General features: G+C 47.7%; 1 pseudogene; it reads right to left on the bottom strand.

The window, feature by feature from the left end:
* LOC122940403 overlaps positions 1-14122 on the bottom strand; it is a 277094-nt pseudogene extending 262972 nt beyond the window's left edge.
* Between the last annotated feature and the right edge of the window lie 2718 nt (positions 14123-16840).

Below are 16840 nucleotides of genomic sequence, written 5' to 3' on the forward strand. Positions count from 1 at the left end.
CTAACGCAGGATCCCGGTCCGGAGACGGCTGTCCCAGGCAGAGTGACGCATCTATGCGTCATCTCGCGAGACGCGAGACTTCCTGTGAATGCGAGACTTCACAGGATCGGAAGGTAAGAGAGTGGATCTACAGCCTGCCATCGTCGATCGTTCGCTGGCAGGCTGTAGATGCAATTTTTTTAACCCCTAACAGGTATATTAGACGCTGTTTTGATAACAGCGTCTAATATACCTGCTACCTGGTCTTCTGGTGGTCCCTTTTGCTTGGATCGACCACCAGAGGACACAGGCAGCTCAGTAAAGTAGCACCAAGCACCACACTACACTACACCCTCCCCGTCACTTATTAACCCCTGATCACCCCATATAGACTCCCTGATCACCTCCTGTCATTGATAACCCCTCTGCCAGGCTCCATTCAGACGTCCGTATGTGTTTTACAGATCGGATCTGTAAAACACATACGGACGTCTGAATGGAGCCTTACAGGGGGGTGATCAATTACAGGGGGGTGATCACCCCATATAGAATCCCTGATCACCCCCTGTCATTGATCACCCCCCTGTAAGGCTCCATTCAGACGTCCGTATGTGTCTTACGGATCCACGGATCCATGGATCGGATCTGCAAAACACATACGGACGTCTGAATGGAGCCTTACAGGGGGGTGATCAATGACAGGGGGGTGATCACCCCATATACACTCCCTGATCACCCCCCTGTAAGGCTCCATTCAGACGTCCGTATGTGTTTTACGGATCCATGGATCGGATCCGCAAAACACATACGGAAGTCTGAATGGAGCCTTACAGGGGGGTGATCAATGACAGGGGGATGATCACCCCATATAGACTCCCAGATCACCCCCCTGTCATTGATCCGTTTGAAGGAGCTCACGAGCGGACCCGAACGCCTCCGTCCAGCCCTGATGCAGTCTGAATGGAGCGGATCCGCTCAGACTGCATCAGTCTGGCGGTGTTCAGCCTCCGCTCCGCTCACCTCCGCACGGACAGGCGGACAGCTGAACGCTGCTTGCAGCGTTCAGCTGTCCGCCTGGCCGTGCGGAGGCGAGCGGATCCGTTCAGACTTACAATGTAAGTCAATGGGAACGGATCCGCTTGAAGATGTCACCATATGGCTCAATCTTCAAGCGGATCCGTCCCCCATTGACTTTACATTGAAAGTCTGAACGGATCCGCTCAGGCTACTTTCACACTTAGAATTTTTTCTAAGTTATTAATGCAGACGGATCCGTACTGAACGGAGCCTCCGTCTGCATTAATATGATCGGATCCGTTCAGAACGGATCCGATCGAACGCTAGTGTGAAAGTAGCCTTATCCAGCCACTCCCTAGGAATCTGTGGATGGGATAATGATGGGGGGTGGTCTGTGGATGGCATTATGATGGGGGGGATGTGTGGATGGGACTGTTATGGGGGGATCTGTGGATGACACATATAACAGTGCCATCCACAGATCCCCCCCATCATAATGCCATCCACAGATCCCACCCACCATCATAATGCCATCCACAGATCCCCCCACCATCATAATGCCATCCACAGACCCCCTCCATAACAGTGCCATCCACAAATCCCCAACCCCATAACAGTGCATCATCCACAGATCCCCCATAATAGTGTCATGCACAGACCGCCATTAGTTCAAACCCACCAAAAGCACACCTTTTGGTTAAAACATTTTTTTCTTCTTATTTTCCTCCTCAAAAACCTAGGTGCGTCTTATGGGCCTGTGCGTCCTTTAGGGTGAAAAATACGGCATATACTGCTGTCATATTCGGTTATTAAAAAAACACCCATTTTGGGCAAAGTACTTAATATTGCAGCCTTTGTTGCATCTGTGATTGCTAAAAACAAACTTTAAATACTTCAATAATGTTGTGGGTTTTAAAAACACCCTTTTTGGGCAAAATAATAAATTTTACAGCCCTTGCTGCATCTGTCAGTGTGAAATTCAAGCGTTATACACTGCTGTCATATTCTGTTATTAAAAAAAAACACCCTTTTTGGGCAAAATAATAAATTTTACAGCCCTTGCAGCATCTGTGTAACGGGGTGCAGAAGGCGCACTCTGTCTCCCATCAGCCGCAAACCTACTGCTTAGCTTTGGGAGCAAGGATCTGTGTTTGACCTTGTTCCCAGGGCGGCTTTGCTAGCTGGGAGGCTCCCTGCTCCTAGGTCTGCCTTGAGCGCCGAGCTGACCACTCTGTGCTCGACTGGTCGGTCTGTCGGTCATGTGACGCTGGCCATGTCACATGACCCTCACTCCCCACTATAAATACAGGCAGCCTGCTGGCCACAGGTTGCCTGTTAATTTAGGTTTCTGGCATTTGTTGGATACCTGTATACTTACCTGATCCTGTTCCCCGACGATCCTTTGCCTGCTCCTCCTGTACTGCACATCCCTCCTGGTAGTTTGACCTCGGCTTCCACCTGACTATTCTTTGCGGACTCCTCTGGTACTTCTCGACTCTCCTGGTATTTATGACCCCAGCTTCTCCTGACCTTTCTTTGCTTTTCCCTCTGTACTGTGTTGTCCTCTTGGTTTTGACCCGGTACGTTCACTATCCGTTATTTGTCTTGTCTGTCCTTCCCGCACGTATCCTAAGTTAGTGACTGCCGTCCAGTTGTGCCCTGTCATCAGGACTCGTGAGGCAAGTAGACAGGGCCAGGGGTGAGGGTGGAGTGCAGTGGTTACTATCCTCCCCCCTGTGTGTGTGTGTGTGTGAGTGTGTACGTGACCAATACAATCTGTCATTGTGAGATACACGCTTTAGACACTGCTGTGCTATTCAGTTATTTAAAAAAAAACACCCATTTTGGGCAAAATACTTAATTTGCAACCTTGTCTGCATCTGTCAGTGTGAAATTCACCCATTTTGGGCAAAATAATACATTTTACAGCCCTTGCAGCATTTGTCATTGTGAGATACACGCTTTAGATACTGCTGTTCTACTAAATATGAGGAGAGCGTTGAATAAGGGACGTGGCCCCGGTCGTGGTGCTGCTGGTGGAACTCCTGTTGCAGGGAGAGGACATGGTCGATCTGTGCCAGCTACACGCACAAGTGAAACACCTTTCTCAGGTGCGAGTAGGCAACGGAACCTTCAGCGTTATTTGGTCGGGCCTAATGTGGCTCTAATGTGGATACTAGATTGGGTTGCTGGCAGTGCCTCCAGTTCCTTTACATTGTCCACTACCCAGTCTCCTGCTGAAAGATCAGAGTTGGCACCTGCAGCCGATGTCCATCAGTCTTTCACCTCACCCCCATGCAAATCAGCCAAGCAGTCTGAGCCCCAAGTCATGCAGCAGTCTCTTATGCGTTTTGATAACTCTGCTAGAAGTGGAAGAGATTGAGTGCACTGATTCCCAACCACTTATGTTTCAAGATGAGTACATGGGAGGACCACCGTAGCATGTCTCGGATGATGACGAAACACAGGTGCCAACTGCTGTGGCTTTTGAAAGTGTGCAGACCGACAAGGAGGGCAGGGGTGAAGACTGGGTGGAAGATGATGTGGAGGACGATAAGGTCCATGACCCCACATGGAATCAAGGTCATGCAAGTGACCTGTGTAGTTCGGAGGAAGAGGCAGTGGTCGCATAGAGCCCACTAGCACAGCAGAAGAGGGAGCAGGGTGCAAAAGCAGAGCAGCCACCCCCTAGACAGTACACCTTCTACTGTCCACCGCAGCAAGGGACCGAGCACACCAAAGCCAGATTCAAGGAGTTCCCTGGCGTGGCAGTTCTTCAGACAAAAAGACACGAGTGGTTTGCATGCTGTGCAATCAGAGCCTGAAGCGAGGCATAAATGTTCTCAACCTGAGCACAATCTGCATGACCAGGCATCTAACTGCAAAGCACGAGCTGCAGTGGAGTAGACACCTTAAAAACAAAGAAAGGTCTCTGGCTCCTCTTCTGCTGAAGTCTCGGCCTCTTCATCCACCTCTGGAGTGACAGTGCCACCTGCCACCCAACAGAGGATGTGCCAGCAACACCACCACCTAGGTCACCAAGCATCTCCACAATGTCCCACAGAAGCGTTCAGCTCTCCATCTCCCAAACACTGGAGCTGAAGAGGAAGTACCCCCCTACCCACCCGTGATCCCTGGCCCTGAATGCTAGCATTTCAAAATTACTGTCTTTTGAAATGCTGTAATTCCGTCTGGTGGAGACGGAGAGTTTTAAAAGCCTTATGGCGGTGGCTGTCACACAGTACGTCGTGCCCAGCCGCCACAAATTTTCCAGACGAGCCATCCCTTCCCTGCACAACCAAGTCGGGAACAAAATAAGGTGTGCACTGCGCAACGCCATTTGTGGCAAGGTACACCTAACTATGGATACGTGGACCAGTCAGGGACGTTATATCTCCCTAACAGCACAGTGGGTAAATGCAGTGGCGGCTGGGCCTGAGGGGGATAGCAGTTTGGCGCATATCCTTCCACCACCGAGGATTGTAGGGCGCCTCTGTTTGCCTCCTGTTGCTTCCTCCTCCTACTCCGCTTCCTCATCCTCTACCGGCTCCTCGTCCGGTCAGCGTAACACCTTCACCACCAACTTCAGCACAGCCAGGGGTAAAAGACAGCAGGCAGTTTTGAAACTTATCTGTTTGGGGGACGAACCCCACACCGCGCAGGAGCTGTGGACGGGCCTTGAACAACAGACCGATGAGTGGTTGGTGCCAGTGAGCCTCAAGCCCGGCCTGGTTGTGTGCGATAATGGGCGAAATCTCGTAGAAGCTCTGGGACTAGCCGGCTTGATGCACATCCCTTGCCTGGCGCATGTGCTGAATTTGGTGGTGCAGAGGTTCCTTAAAAATTACCCCGATATGTCAGAGCTGCTGCATAAAGTGAGCGCCTCATATGCGACGTGCCCACAAGGTGGAACTCCACCCTGCACATGCTGGCCAGACAGTGCGAGCAGCAGGCGATAGTGGAGTATCAGCTGCAGCACGCACGGGTGAGTCGCTCTGCGGAACAGCACCACTTCACCACCAATGACTGGGCCTCCATGCGAGACCTGTGTTCCTTGTTGCGCTGTTTCGAGTATTCCACCAACATGGCCAGTGCCGATAACGCCGTTCTCAGCGTTCCTCTTCCAGGCATAGAAGTTGGATAGTATGTGGCACAGGAGGAGGAAGAGGGATAATTTCATAGGGTTTCCGGACAGTCATTCACAAGTGGCTCCGAGGGTGGGTTCCTGCACCCACAAACGCCAGGTACACAATTTTCCAGCCAGGGCACAGTTCTGGAGGATGAGGAGATGGAGGAGGAGGAACCGCGTTCACAGCAGGGTGGCACCTAAACCAGTTCATGGCCATCACTGGTGCGTGGCTGAGGGGATACAGAGGACACAGATGATACACCTCCCACAGAGAACAGCTTTTCGTTGCCTCTGGGCAGCCTGGCACACATGAGCGATTACATGCTGCAGTGTCTCCGCAACGACCGCCGAGTTGCCCACATTCGAAATTGTGCTGATTACTGGGTGGCCACGCTGCTGAATCCCCGCTACAAGGACAACGTACGGTCCTTAATTCCGTCACTGGAGCGTGATCGTAAGATGCGCGAGTACAAGCGCACGCTGGTAGACGCGCTGCTGGTGGCATTCCCACCTGACAGCGGGGGCACAGTGGAAGCACAAGGCGAAGGCAGAGGAGGAGGAAGAGGTCGTCAACGCAGCTTGGGCACCACCAGCACCTCAGGAAGCAGTGTTAGCATGGCTGAAATGTGGAAAAGCTTTTTCAGCACGCCACAACAACCAGCACCACCAGCTGATATTGAACGTCTTAGCAGGAGGCAACATGGTGGAGCAGTATGTGTGCACACGCCTACATGTACTGAATGATGAGTATGCCCCATTCAACTTCTGGGTCTCCAAAGTGGGCACATGGCCTGAGCTTGCCCTTTACGCCTTGGAGGTGCTGGCCTGCCCTGCAGCCAGTGTATTGTCTGAACGTGTGTTTAGCACGGCAGGGGCGTTATCACAGACAAGCGCAGCCGCCTGTCCACAGCCAATGTGGACAAGCTCACGTTCATTAAAATGAACCAGGCATGGATCCCACAGGACTTGTCCATACCTTGTGCAGAATAGACATGTATACCGGCCTTAACCAGCCATTGTTATACTATAGCGCAATTGCTATTTGTTGTATATTTCACACTCTTTTGGAGTGTACCCTAAGAAAAAAAAAAAAAAACTGTGTTGGCTACCTTGTCCACTTCCACTGACGCTTACACCTACACCGCTATGTCCATTGCCTACTCAAACTCCTACTCCATATGGACCTCCACCTCATAAATCAAGTACACTTTTTTTTTATTTGTACGTATTTTTTTTTTTGTAAATGTCATTTCACTAATTTGTCTGTTAAATTTTTGGGTGAAATTCACCAATTTTTAAGTGTGATATACCCCGGCTGTACCTAGTAGACAGGTAAAAACATTTCACCAATTTGTCCGTTACATTTTTAGGTGACATTTGACCAATTTTGCCGTTCACAAACCCCTGCTCTGCATAGGTGACAGGGAATTCAATTTCAAAAAATCTTCTTTAACCACCTCCAGACCGCCTAACGCACGGATGCGTCCGGAAGGTGGTTGATTCATTCCTCCTGGACGCATCCGTGCGTCATCTCGCGAGACGCGAGATTTCGGTCACAGCCGGCCCGCGCATGCACATCGCGGGCCGGCAAAAGTTAAAGGAGTATTTCGTCAGCAACCTGCCAGCCAATGATCGCGGCTGGCAGGTTGCTGATTTTTAAAAAATCCAATCAGAAGCCACATAGCAGATCATATTAGTAAATATGATCTGTTATATGGCTGCCCTGCTCCTCTGCTGGTCCTTTTCGTCGGTTGGATCCAGCAGAGGAGCAGGCTTTACAGTGAGTACACCAAACACTACACTTTAGCCCCAGATCACCCCCCCGCACCCCAATTAACCCTTTGATCACTCCTTTGTTCACCCCTGTCAATCACTAGTGAAAGAAAAAAAGTGATCAGTGCAAACAGTCACTTTCTTTTTTCACTGATATTGACTGTTAGGTTTTAGGATAGTTTAGGCCCCATGGTTCGGTAGTTTAGGGATCAGTTAGCGCCCAGCCCACCGCACCGCAGTCCCTTATTCGCCGATTAGCGTATCGCTAATCAGCATTTGGACTTTTATAGTATCTGGAAGTGATCAAAACTGATCATGGTCAGATCTATAATAGTATTAGTGTCACTTTAGTTCGCCCTCCACCCAAAACGCAGTGTGATCGGTCGCCCACACGTGCGTTCGCCCACGCCCGCCCCACCAGTGTTTTTTTTCTTGGGTAGTCTTAGGGAATACCCCTAAATTTAGTTGCCCAAATGTCAAACAGGGGGTATTCTTCTGAAGAGGCCTACAGGCTTTTGACCCAGTCGGATGAGGAATGGGAACCCTCATCTGATGAATCTAGCGGGTCAGAATATGAACCTGTAGAAAGCAGTGGCTCTCTGACCCAAAGTTCGGACGAGGAGGCTGAGGTCCCTGATAGCACCAGGCGTACCCGACCCCGTGTCGCTAGACCGCAGGTTGCGCAGGATCCGCTTCAAAAGCAGCAGAGTGGGGCTGGTGCTGTCGGATTACGTGGTGAGGCATACACCAGCAGCGCAGCCCTTCCTGGACCTAGTACCAGCACTGCCGTAGAACATGGTGAAGTAGCGAGCACCAGAAGGGCAGTTGAAGCTGGTACGGTGGCACGTGCAGTAGTGACCCCGTCGCAGCCACCGCAAAGACGTGCCCGTAGAGCCCCTAGAATCCCTGAGGTGCTGGCAAACCATGATTGGCAGTCCCCAACTTCAGCCGCACCTGTAGTTCCCCCTTTCACCGCCCAGTCTGGAGTTCGGGTTGAGACAGCTCAGATCGGTTCGGCCCTGGGATTTTTTTAGCTGTTCTTGACTGCGGAGCTCTTAGACTTAGTTGTGGCAGAAACAAATCGGTATGCCACACAATTTATAACCGCCAACCCGGGAAGCTTTCATGCCCAGCCTTTCCGGTGGAAACCAGTCCAAGTTTCCGAAATTAATTTTTTTTTGGGCCTTCTCCTCAACATGGGTCTAACTAAAAAGCATGAATTGCGGTCATATTGGTCCACGAACCCAATTCATCACATGCCCATGTTCTCTGCTGCTATGTCCAGGACACGATTTGAGACCATCCTGCGTTTCCTGCACTTTAGCGACAACACCACCTCCCGTCCCAGAGGCCACCCAGCTTTTGACCGGCTCCACAAAATTCAGCCCCTCATAGACCATTTCAACCAGAAATTTGCAGATTTGTATACCCCAGAGCAAAACATCTGCGTAGACGAGTCCCTAATACATTTTACCGGGCGCCTTGACTTCAAACAATACATCCCAAGCAAGCGCGCCCGGTATGGGGTCAAATTGTATAAGCTCTGTGAAAGGGCCACAGGCTATACCCACAAATTTCGTGTCTATGAGGGAAAAGATCAGACCCTGGAGCCGGTCGGTTGCCCTGACTACCTGGGGAGCAGTGGGAAGACAGTCTGGGACTTGGTGTCACCCTTATTCGGCAAGGGGTACCATCTTTATGTGGACAATTTCTACACAAGTGTGGCCCTCTTTAGGCATTTGTTTCTAGAACGGATTGGCGCCTGTGGCACCGCGCAAACTAGTCGCGCGGGCTTCCCCCAACGGCTCGTTAGCACCCATCTTGCAAGGGGGCAGAGGGCTGCCTTGTGTAACGAAGAATTGCTCGCGGTGAAATGGAGAGACAAGCGTGACGTTTACATGCTCTCCTCCATTCACGCAGACACGACAATACAAATTGAGCGAGCAACCCGTGTCATTGAAAAGCCCCTCTCAGTCCACGACTATAACCTTCACATGGGAGGGGCGGACTTCAATGACCAGATGTTGTCTCCGTATTTAGTTTCCCGCAGAACCAGACGCTGGTATATGAAGGTGTCTGTATATTTGATTCAATTGGCTGCATATAATAGTTTTGTTCTCTACAGTAAGGCTGGGAGAACACAATCCTTCCTCAAATTTCAGGAAGAGATCATCGAGAGCCTCCTGTACCCAGGAGGTTCCGTGGCCCCATCCACCAATGTAGTTAGCCGTCTACACGAGCGACATTTCCCCAATGTCGTTGCCGGTACCTCAACCCACCCGTCACCCCGAAAAAGATGTCGTGTCTGTAGCAGGAGTGGAATAAGGAGTGACACCCGCTATTTCTGTCCTGACTGTCCTGACCACCCTGCCCTATGCTTAGGGGAGTATTTCCGGAAGTACCACACACAGGTACACCTAGCATAGGGATCACATCTCACCAGGACAGGCACACAGGGCTATTAGGGCCCATTCTCTCACACAGCTGCTGCAAACGGCTCCTTTCACCTGGGACAAAGTGCATAACGCACTTCGCCACATCTTTGGGCGATTTGCGCTTTGCACATTGACCCATGGGGAAGGAGAGGTTTGTTCTATAAAGGTAAAAAATAATAAAAATATAAAAAAGTTTATATGTTCTGTTCCAAAGTTAATAAAAGTATTGCGTTGCGGCCTGGTTTTTTCTTTTTTACCTTCCAGGTGGACCAACCGATCGACTAGCTGCAGCACTGATGTGCATTCTGACAGAAGCATTGCGCTGCTGTCAGATTACACGCAAGTCGGTGTATGCGGCGCTGCAAGACGAGATTTCTACTCTGCAGCAAAAGATACATTTGCCAAGGCATACAAGCTGAGGAGGAGGCGGCGTTCCTATGCTTTGGCAAACACTTTGTATAGTATATAAAAAAATAATAATCCCGGCAATGATTTATTCATCCACATCGATTGATGTGAATGGAGAAATCTGGTTTGCCAGGGCATACGAGCTAAGTGGGTATGGATGTAGGGCGGAGCTCCTATGTCCTGGCAGACGCCTTTCCCCTCCATTTTTTTTTTTTGGCAGAGATTTTTTCATCCACATTGATCGATGCGAATAAAGAAATCTGTGCCGTTCATTTTTTTTCTTTCAGCCCAGAGGCTGAACGGAAAAAAAAATCTCATTACCTGTATGCTCAATATAAGGAGAATAGCAGAAACTCCTAATGCTGGCCATACATGTAATGATTGCGGAGACCCTCAAATGCCAGGGCAGTACAAACACCCCACAACTGACCCCATTTTGGAAAGAAGACACCCCAAGGTATTCGCTGAGGAGCATATTGAGTCCTTGAAAGATTTACATTTTTGTCCCATGTTAGCGGAAAGTGAGACTTTGTGAGAAAAATTTCCGCTAACTTATGCCCCCAAAATTTTTTCTATGAACTCGCCAGGCCCCTCATTGAATACCTTGGGGTGTCTTCTTTCCAAAGTGGGGTCACATGTGGGGTATTTATACTGCCCTGGCTTTTTAGAGGCCCTAAAGAGCCAGAAGAAGTCTGGGATCCAAATGTCTAAAAATGCCCTCCTAAAAGGAATTTGGGTACCTTTGCGCATCTAGGCTGCAAAAAAGTGTCACACATGTGGTATCGCCGTACTCAGGAGAAGTTGGGGAATGTGTTTTGGGGTGTCATTTTACATATACCCATGCTGGGGTATATGTAAAAGAAGCCCCCACCCACTCTCACCCTCAGTGTGTACCAGATACTAAAGTAGATTTTATATATATATATATATATATATATATATATATATATATATATATATATGTAAAAACGGACAGCACTCCAAGTAAAAAACAAATGGTGTTTATTCACCCATGTGGAAGGCAACGTTTCAGCTCATACAAAGAGCCTTTTTCAAGCTTGAAAAAGGCTCTTTGTATGAGCTGAAACGTTGCCTTCCACATGGGTGAATAAACACCATTTGCTTTTTACTTGGAGTGCTGTCCGGTTTTCTTATCTATTACTAGGGGGTAAGCAGCTATACTCCTGGACCTAGCACCCGCCAAATCCAAAGCGGTGCAATTCCTTGAAACGGACCCGTTCCTATTAGATATATGTAAAAAAGGCCAAGGCAGCACTCAAGTATCCGTGAAAAAAGGGTATTTTAATCACCCATGTGGAAACAGCAACGTTTCAGCTCACATGGAGTGAGCTGAAATGTTGCTATTTCCACATGGGTGATTAAAATACCCTTTTTTCACGGATACTTGAGAGAGAAAGGCTCTGATATGGAGCCGAAACGTCTCCATTGCAACTGAGGTGAATAAAGTATTTTTTTTATTTTATTTTTTGGAGTGCTGCCTTTTTCCTGTGTATAGATATATATATATATATATATATACACACACACACACACACACACACACACACACATACATACATACATACATACATACATTTAAAAAAATAAAATAAAAAATTCTATATATTTTTATTTTTTTATTATTAACCTCATAATATATACTAAATTTTTTTATACTAAATTTTCAGCCAAATCCGCTGAAGCAGAAAAGTTCAGGTGATAGTGTCTAATGAAAGTATTAATGCTAGACCAAGTTGCAGCCCTGCATATCTGATCGAGAGATACCCCAGCTGTTTCTGCCCAAGAGGAGGCCATAGCCCTAGTAGAATGGGCCTTTATTCCTGTAGGACATGTCTGACCCAATAGGGAATAACAGTAAGCAATAGTTTTTATCCAACGCCATATGGATTCTTTGGAAAGCTTTTTCCCTTTATTTTTTCCCGCAAATTGAATTAACAGATTATTATCCTTCCTAAAAGTTATGTAGCTTTCAGGTACTGAATAATTGTCTCCCTTACATCCACGAGATGACAATTTTCTTCCATGGGATCCTTTGGTTCACTGCAGAAGGAAGGTAAAATAATTTCCTGGTCCCTATGGAAATTTGAAACTACCTTCAGGAGGAAACCCGGATCTACTCTCAATACAATTCTATCAGGAAAAACTGATAGATATGGTTCTCTACATGACAAGGCCTGGATTTCTCCTACGTGTCTAGCAGATGTAATTTATGTTAAAAAGGCCGTCTTAAAAGAGATGTTTTAAGGAAATATCTGTTACTGGGACAAATGGAGAATTTGTCAACCCATTAAGGACTAGATTTAAGTCCCATAGCGGAATGTTATGTTTTACCCTGCTTTCACACCTGAGCGTTTCTCAAACGCGCGTTTTACGCGCGTTTTTTGTAATAGTAAACGCGCGTTTAACGCGCGTTTGTGTGATTGACTGCAGTGTCCTATGGCCACAAACGCGCGTCAAAACGCCCCAAAGAAGCTCAAGTACTTGATTATGCGTCGGGCGTTTTACAGCGCGATCGTACGCGCTGTAAAACGCCCAGGTGAGAACCATTCCCATAGGGAAGCATTGGTTTTCATGTGTTGAGCGTTTTACAGCGCGTTTGAACGCGCTGTAAAACGCTCAGGTGTGAACTTAGGGTTAGGGTCTAAGGCTAGAAGCGGCTTTAATAAACCTTCTAATCCATCTATGGTTTGCTAGGTTAGTATCGTAGAAAGCCACCAGACTAATATTTGCACCTTCAAAGTACTAGGTCTAAGGCCTAAGTCTAGGCCTCTTTGTAGAAATTCCAAGATCTTTTGTATGGAAGGAAATGATATATTAGGAGAGACTTTTCCCAGCCATGAGCAGTACTTTTTCCAGATTTTTAGATAAATGGCAGCAGTAACTTTTTTCCTGCTGGCTTTTAAGGTATTGATAACTTTATCTGAAAGACCCTTACTCCTTAGGCTCCTTTCACACGAGCGTGACGGATTAGATCCGGATGCGTTCAGGGTGCGTTCAGTGAAACTCGCACTATTTTGTAAGCAAGTTCAGTCAGTTTTGTCTGCGATTGCGTTCAGTTGTTCAGTTTTTTCCGCGCGGGTGCAATGCGTTTTGATACGTTTTTCACGCGCGTGATAAAAAACTGAAGGTTTACAAACAACATCTCCTAGCAACCATCAGTGAAAAACGCATCGCACCTGCACTTGCTTGCGGATGCAACGCGTTTTTCACGCAGCCCCATTCACTTCTATGGGGCCAGGGCTGCGTGAAAAACGCAGAATATAGAACATGCTGCGACTTTCACGCAACGCAGAACTGATGCGTGAAAAACAACGCTCATGTACAGAGACCCATTGAAATGAATGGGTCAGAATTTAGTGCGGGTGCTATGCGTTCACGTCACGCATTGCATCCGCGTGGAAAATTCGCTCGTGTGAAAGGGGCCTTAGGATTTCGCTTTCAGGATCCAAGCCGATAGTTTGAAGAGACCTGGGTTCTGATGTAGGATTGGCCCCTGTGATAGAATATCCTTCCGAAAAGGTATCTGCCATGGATCTTCCAGAGATAAGTTTTTCTTGGGCCAATAGGGAGTAATTAGTATTACTATCACTGGGTCTGTGAGGATTTTCTTTAGAACCCTGGGGATTAATGCCCATAGAGGGAACACACATGCAAGATTCCAGTTCCATTTTACTGAGAAGGCATCTACCGCCCACGGATTTTTCCTGGTATTCAGGGAGCAAAACTGGTTGACCTTTGTATTTCTTTTTGAGGCAAATAGGTATATTTGTGGTTGGCCCCATCTGGTTATTAATTTCGGAAATATCTCTTCGGATCTAACTTCCATCAGGATAGACGGTTGCTCTTCTTTCAGAAGGTCATTAATGCAAGTTTTGCAAAGTTTCTTCTTATATCCCTCAGGTAATTTTTTTGAACAATTGACACACTTGTTATATTTTGGTTTAAATTTAAAATTTCCTTAACACCCTGGTAAAAGAAGAGCAACCCAGAATCAGCCATGTACTAACTCAAGTAAATAAACATTAGAGGAATAATGCAGGTTTCCCACAGGGAGACTCACGGATGGAGTTGCCAAAGGTGGGTCTGCGCAGTCCATATGGGTCCCGGGAGCCTCAGGAGCTGACATCACTGCTGAAGACAGATGAGAGTGTGTCTGGGAGCTGCCGTGCTGTTTAGGTTGAAGTGCGGCGTCTGATGTCATCTCCGCTTTCCCTGCATGATGACGCGCTCCCCTTGCAAAGCTCCGCCCCCTTCCGGACCTAGCCGGGATCACATCGTTATACTGGGAAACCCCCTCATGCGGTGTCCGGCGTCCCGCTCCGGCTGGTCTGCTTCCACAACAGCAGGGAAGGAAGACCATACAGCAGTGGGTGAAAATCAGGCCCCCCGATGTCAGGGACGAGATTCACACTGACCTCCCCAGCTTTGGCATAAGCTGCCAGACGGCTGAGGAGGAAATTGGTAAGCCAATCCTTACCCATGTAGAACATGTGGCATATAAAGCCAATAAAACTCTTTAACTCCCTAAGGAGTCCTCTCTGTGCAGTGCCCCATAGGGACAGGAAACCCTGAGGGTGAGAGTGGGTAGGGGCTTCCTAAACTCTCTCTCTCTCTCTGTATTTACTTCCCCTACAGAGGTCAAGAGCCATCCGTAGCGGTCATGGTGGATGAAATGGAAAAACGGCTTGGACAGAAGAGCGAAAACTGGCCCGGGGTAGAAGGGGTTAAAGAAAGTGGCACAATTAAATGTCTCTCCACTTCTACAAGGTTTAGACTCTAAAACTGGATAATGTAGAGATGATATCTTCAGCAGCATGATATGTTTAGAGACAAGACATACAGAAGACAAGGAGGAGTAGCTGGTGGGGCGGGAGCTCTCCAGAGGGATCTGATAAATGATGCTGTAATCTAGTAGATCACAGGATGTCAGCCACACAGGAGAGAGACAGCAAGCCTCAGACTGGAGGTCAGACTAGAGGTCACATGACCAGGTATCCATAATCAAAGGTTTAAAATGGATGGATGCATCTGAGCAGCTAGAAAATTGTTGGCGAGTTAGAATTATATGCGCTGATGAAAATAATCCTATATAGCTTTTCCAGTAATCAACTTCCAATATTATAAGGGGTGTAGCTATAAGGCAGGGGTGGGGAACCTCTGGCCCGCAGGTCGAATGCAGCCTGCAGGACCATTTTATGTGGCCCCCGATCCCGTGCCAGTACATATTGTGAAAATGCTAATGACCACTTCCATTATGCAAGCGGTCATTAGCATGCCGGCACCACGATGTGTCCTGACACTTACAGTGTCAGGACGTAGGGCATGTTGATATGCACTATAACCAGGTCACAGTACAGCGTGGCGGGAAGAAGATCAGGGAGGGTAAGAGAATCTTCCAAGTGGCAGCGCCATCTGGAGCTGGAGAGGCAATTTTTTTTTCTTTTATGTCAGTTCTGAGGTCTGAATGGGGTCTGATCTGAGGCTGGGGGTCTGATGAGGGTCTGATTTAAGGCTGGGGGTCTAATCTGAGGTTGGGGGTCTGATCTAAGGCTCTGAAGGGTCTGATAGGAGGGTGATTTGAAGTTGATGGAGGTGGGGGGCAGATCTGAGGCTAAGAAAGGGACAAAGGCAGGACATTTGCAAAGAAAGAGGCAGGGAGAGTGGCAGGGAGAGCGAAAGCTGGGTGAACCCTCTTTGGACCCCTCTGGGTTTAGCTTGGCTGCCATTAATGCCAAATAAATATCTAAATATATAACAATCTCAACTTAAAAATTAGACTGCTATATGTGGTCAAAATGCTGCCTGTACCATTTGTAATATATAGCGCAGGCGCCATTTTGTGCTGCAAATATACAGAGCGCTAGATTTTTTTAATTAAAGCGCAATTTCTGTAACTTACCCCTAAGTCAGTTATATCTTTGACCAAATAGCAAAAAGGTCCCCCACCCCTGCCGTAAGGGGTGCAGTCGCTACTGGGCCTAGGAGCCTGAGGGGGCCCAAAGACCCTTGTGCCACATAAGAAGACACCGGTACTATACAAAGTTCATGCAGGTCAAGTTACATCTCTGGCTGGAGGGAAGGGGTAAGGTCAAGAATTTGGCTTGGGGCAGGGGATGCAGTTTCAATTTTCGCCTCAGGCAGCACGAAGGCTATGTGCTTCCCTGCCCCTGGCCACAAAGCACTGAGGGAAGGGTGGTCCAAGCTGAACTCTTGCACCAGGGCACATGAGTCTTTAGCTACACCCCTGAATATTATATTATACTCTATGCAAGTAAGGAGGATGACTGGCATCTAATGTGCTAGAATAGAATCCGTGGTATGATCTTGGTACTGCCATTCTGACAGTAAGGAGACACCAGGAGACTGCAGCCTAGACTACAAAACTTTTGAAGATAATGATGCATTTATCTCCTGATGTTCAAGCTGACAATCCTGGCAAAACTTTGGTTGACCGTTTGTAGTATTGCATGGTCCCGGCATAAGACCTCTCAGAAAACTGTTGTGCCACTCTTGTGCAACCACAAAAGATCTGCAGCAGTTGACAGAGAAAGCCATCTTAAAAGTCTATACAGGCAGAAAATAGTGAGAAGATCCAGACAACATGTCATGTCTATGGTCAGTTGTAATCCTGCCATCTCCATCTTACTCATTATACAAGGATAAAACATATAAACCTGGTGGATAAAACAAGACTGAAGACAAGATCTTCACAGTCTTATACAGATCATAGGGAACATTTTATGAGACCTGAACTCCATCTACCTGATCATCCTGTGGGACATTGTGATGTTCTTCTGACCCATCCTGTAGAAGAAGAGGACTGGGACATCTCTCCGATGTTCGTCTCTCTTCCTTATCTGTAGGAAACACATCCAGTGACCAAATTCATTCCTTACATACAGATAATGAGAGGACGTGTGTATTTAGTCATGTCTATTACCTGGTGATATGAGAGGCTTGTGTCTATTACCTGGTGATATGAGAGGCTTGTGATCCTCCATCATGATGCCCTTATATCCATCTACCTGAACATCCTGTGGGACATAGTGATGTTCTTCTGAATTATCCTGTGGAAGAA

The sequence above is a fragment of the Bufo gargarizans genome, chromosome 6 (assembly GCF_014858855.1).
Source record: "Bufo gargarizans isolate SCDJY-AF-19 chromosome 6, ASM1485885v1, whole genome shotgun sequence".
Lineage (NCBI taxonomy): Eukaryota > Metazoa > Chordata > Amphibia > Anura > Bufonidae > Bufo > Bufo gargarizans.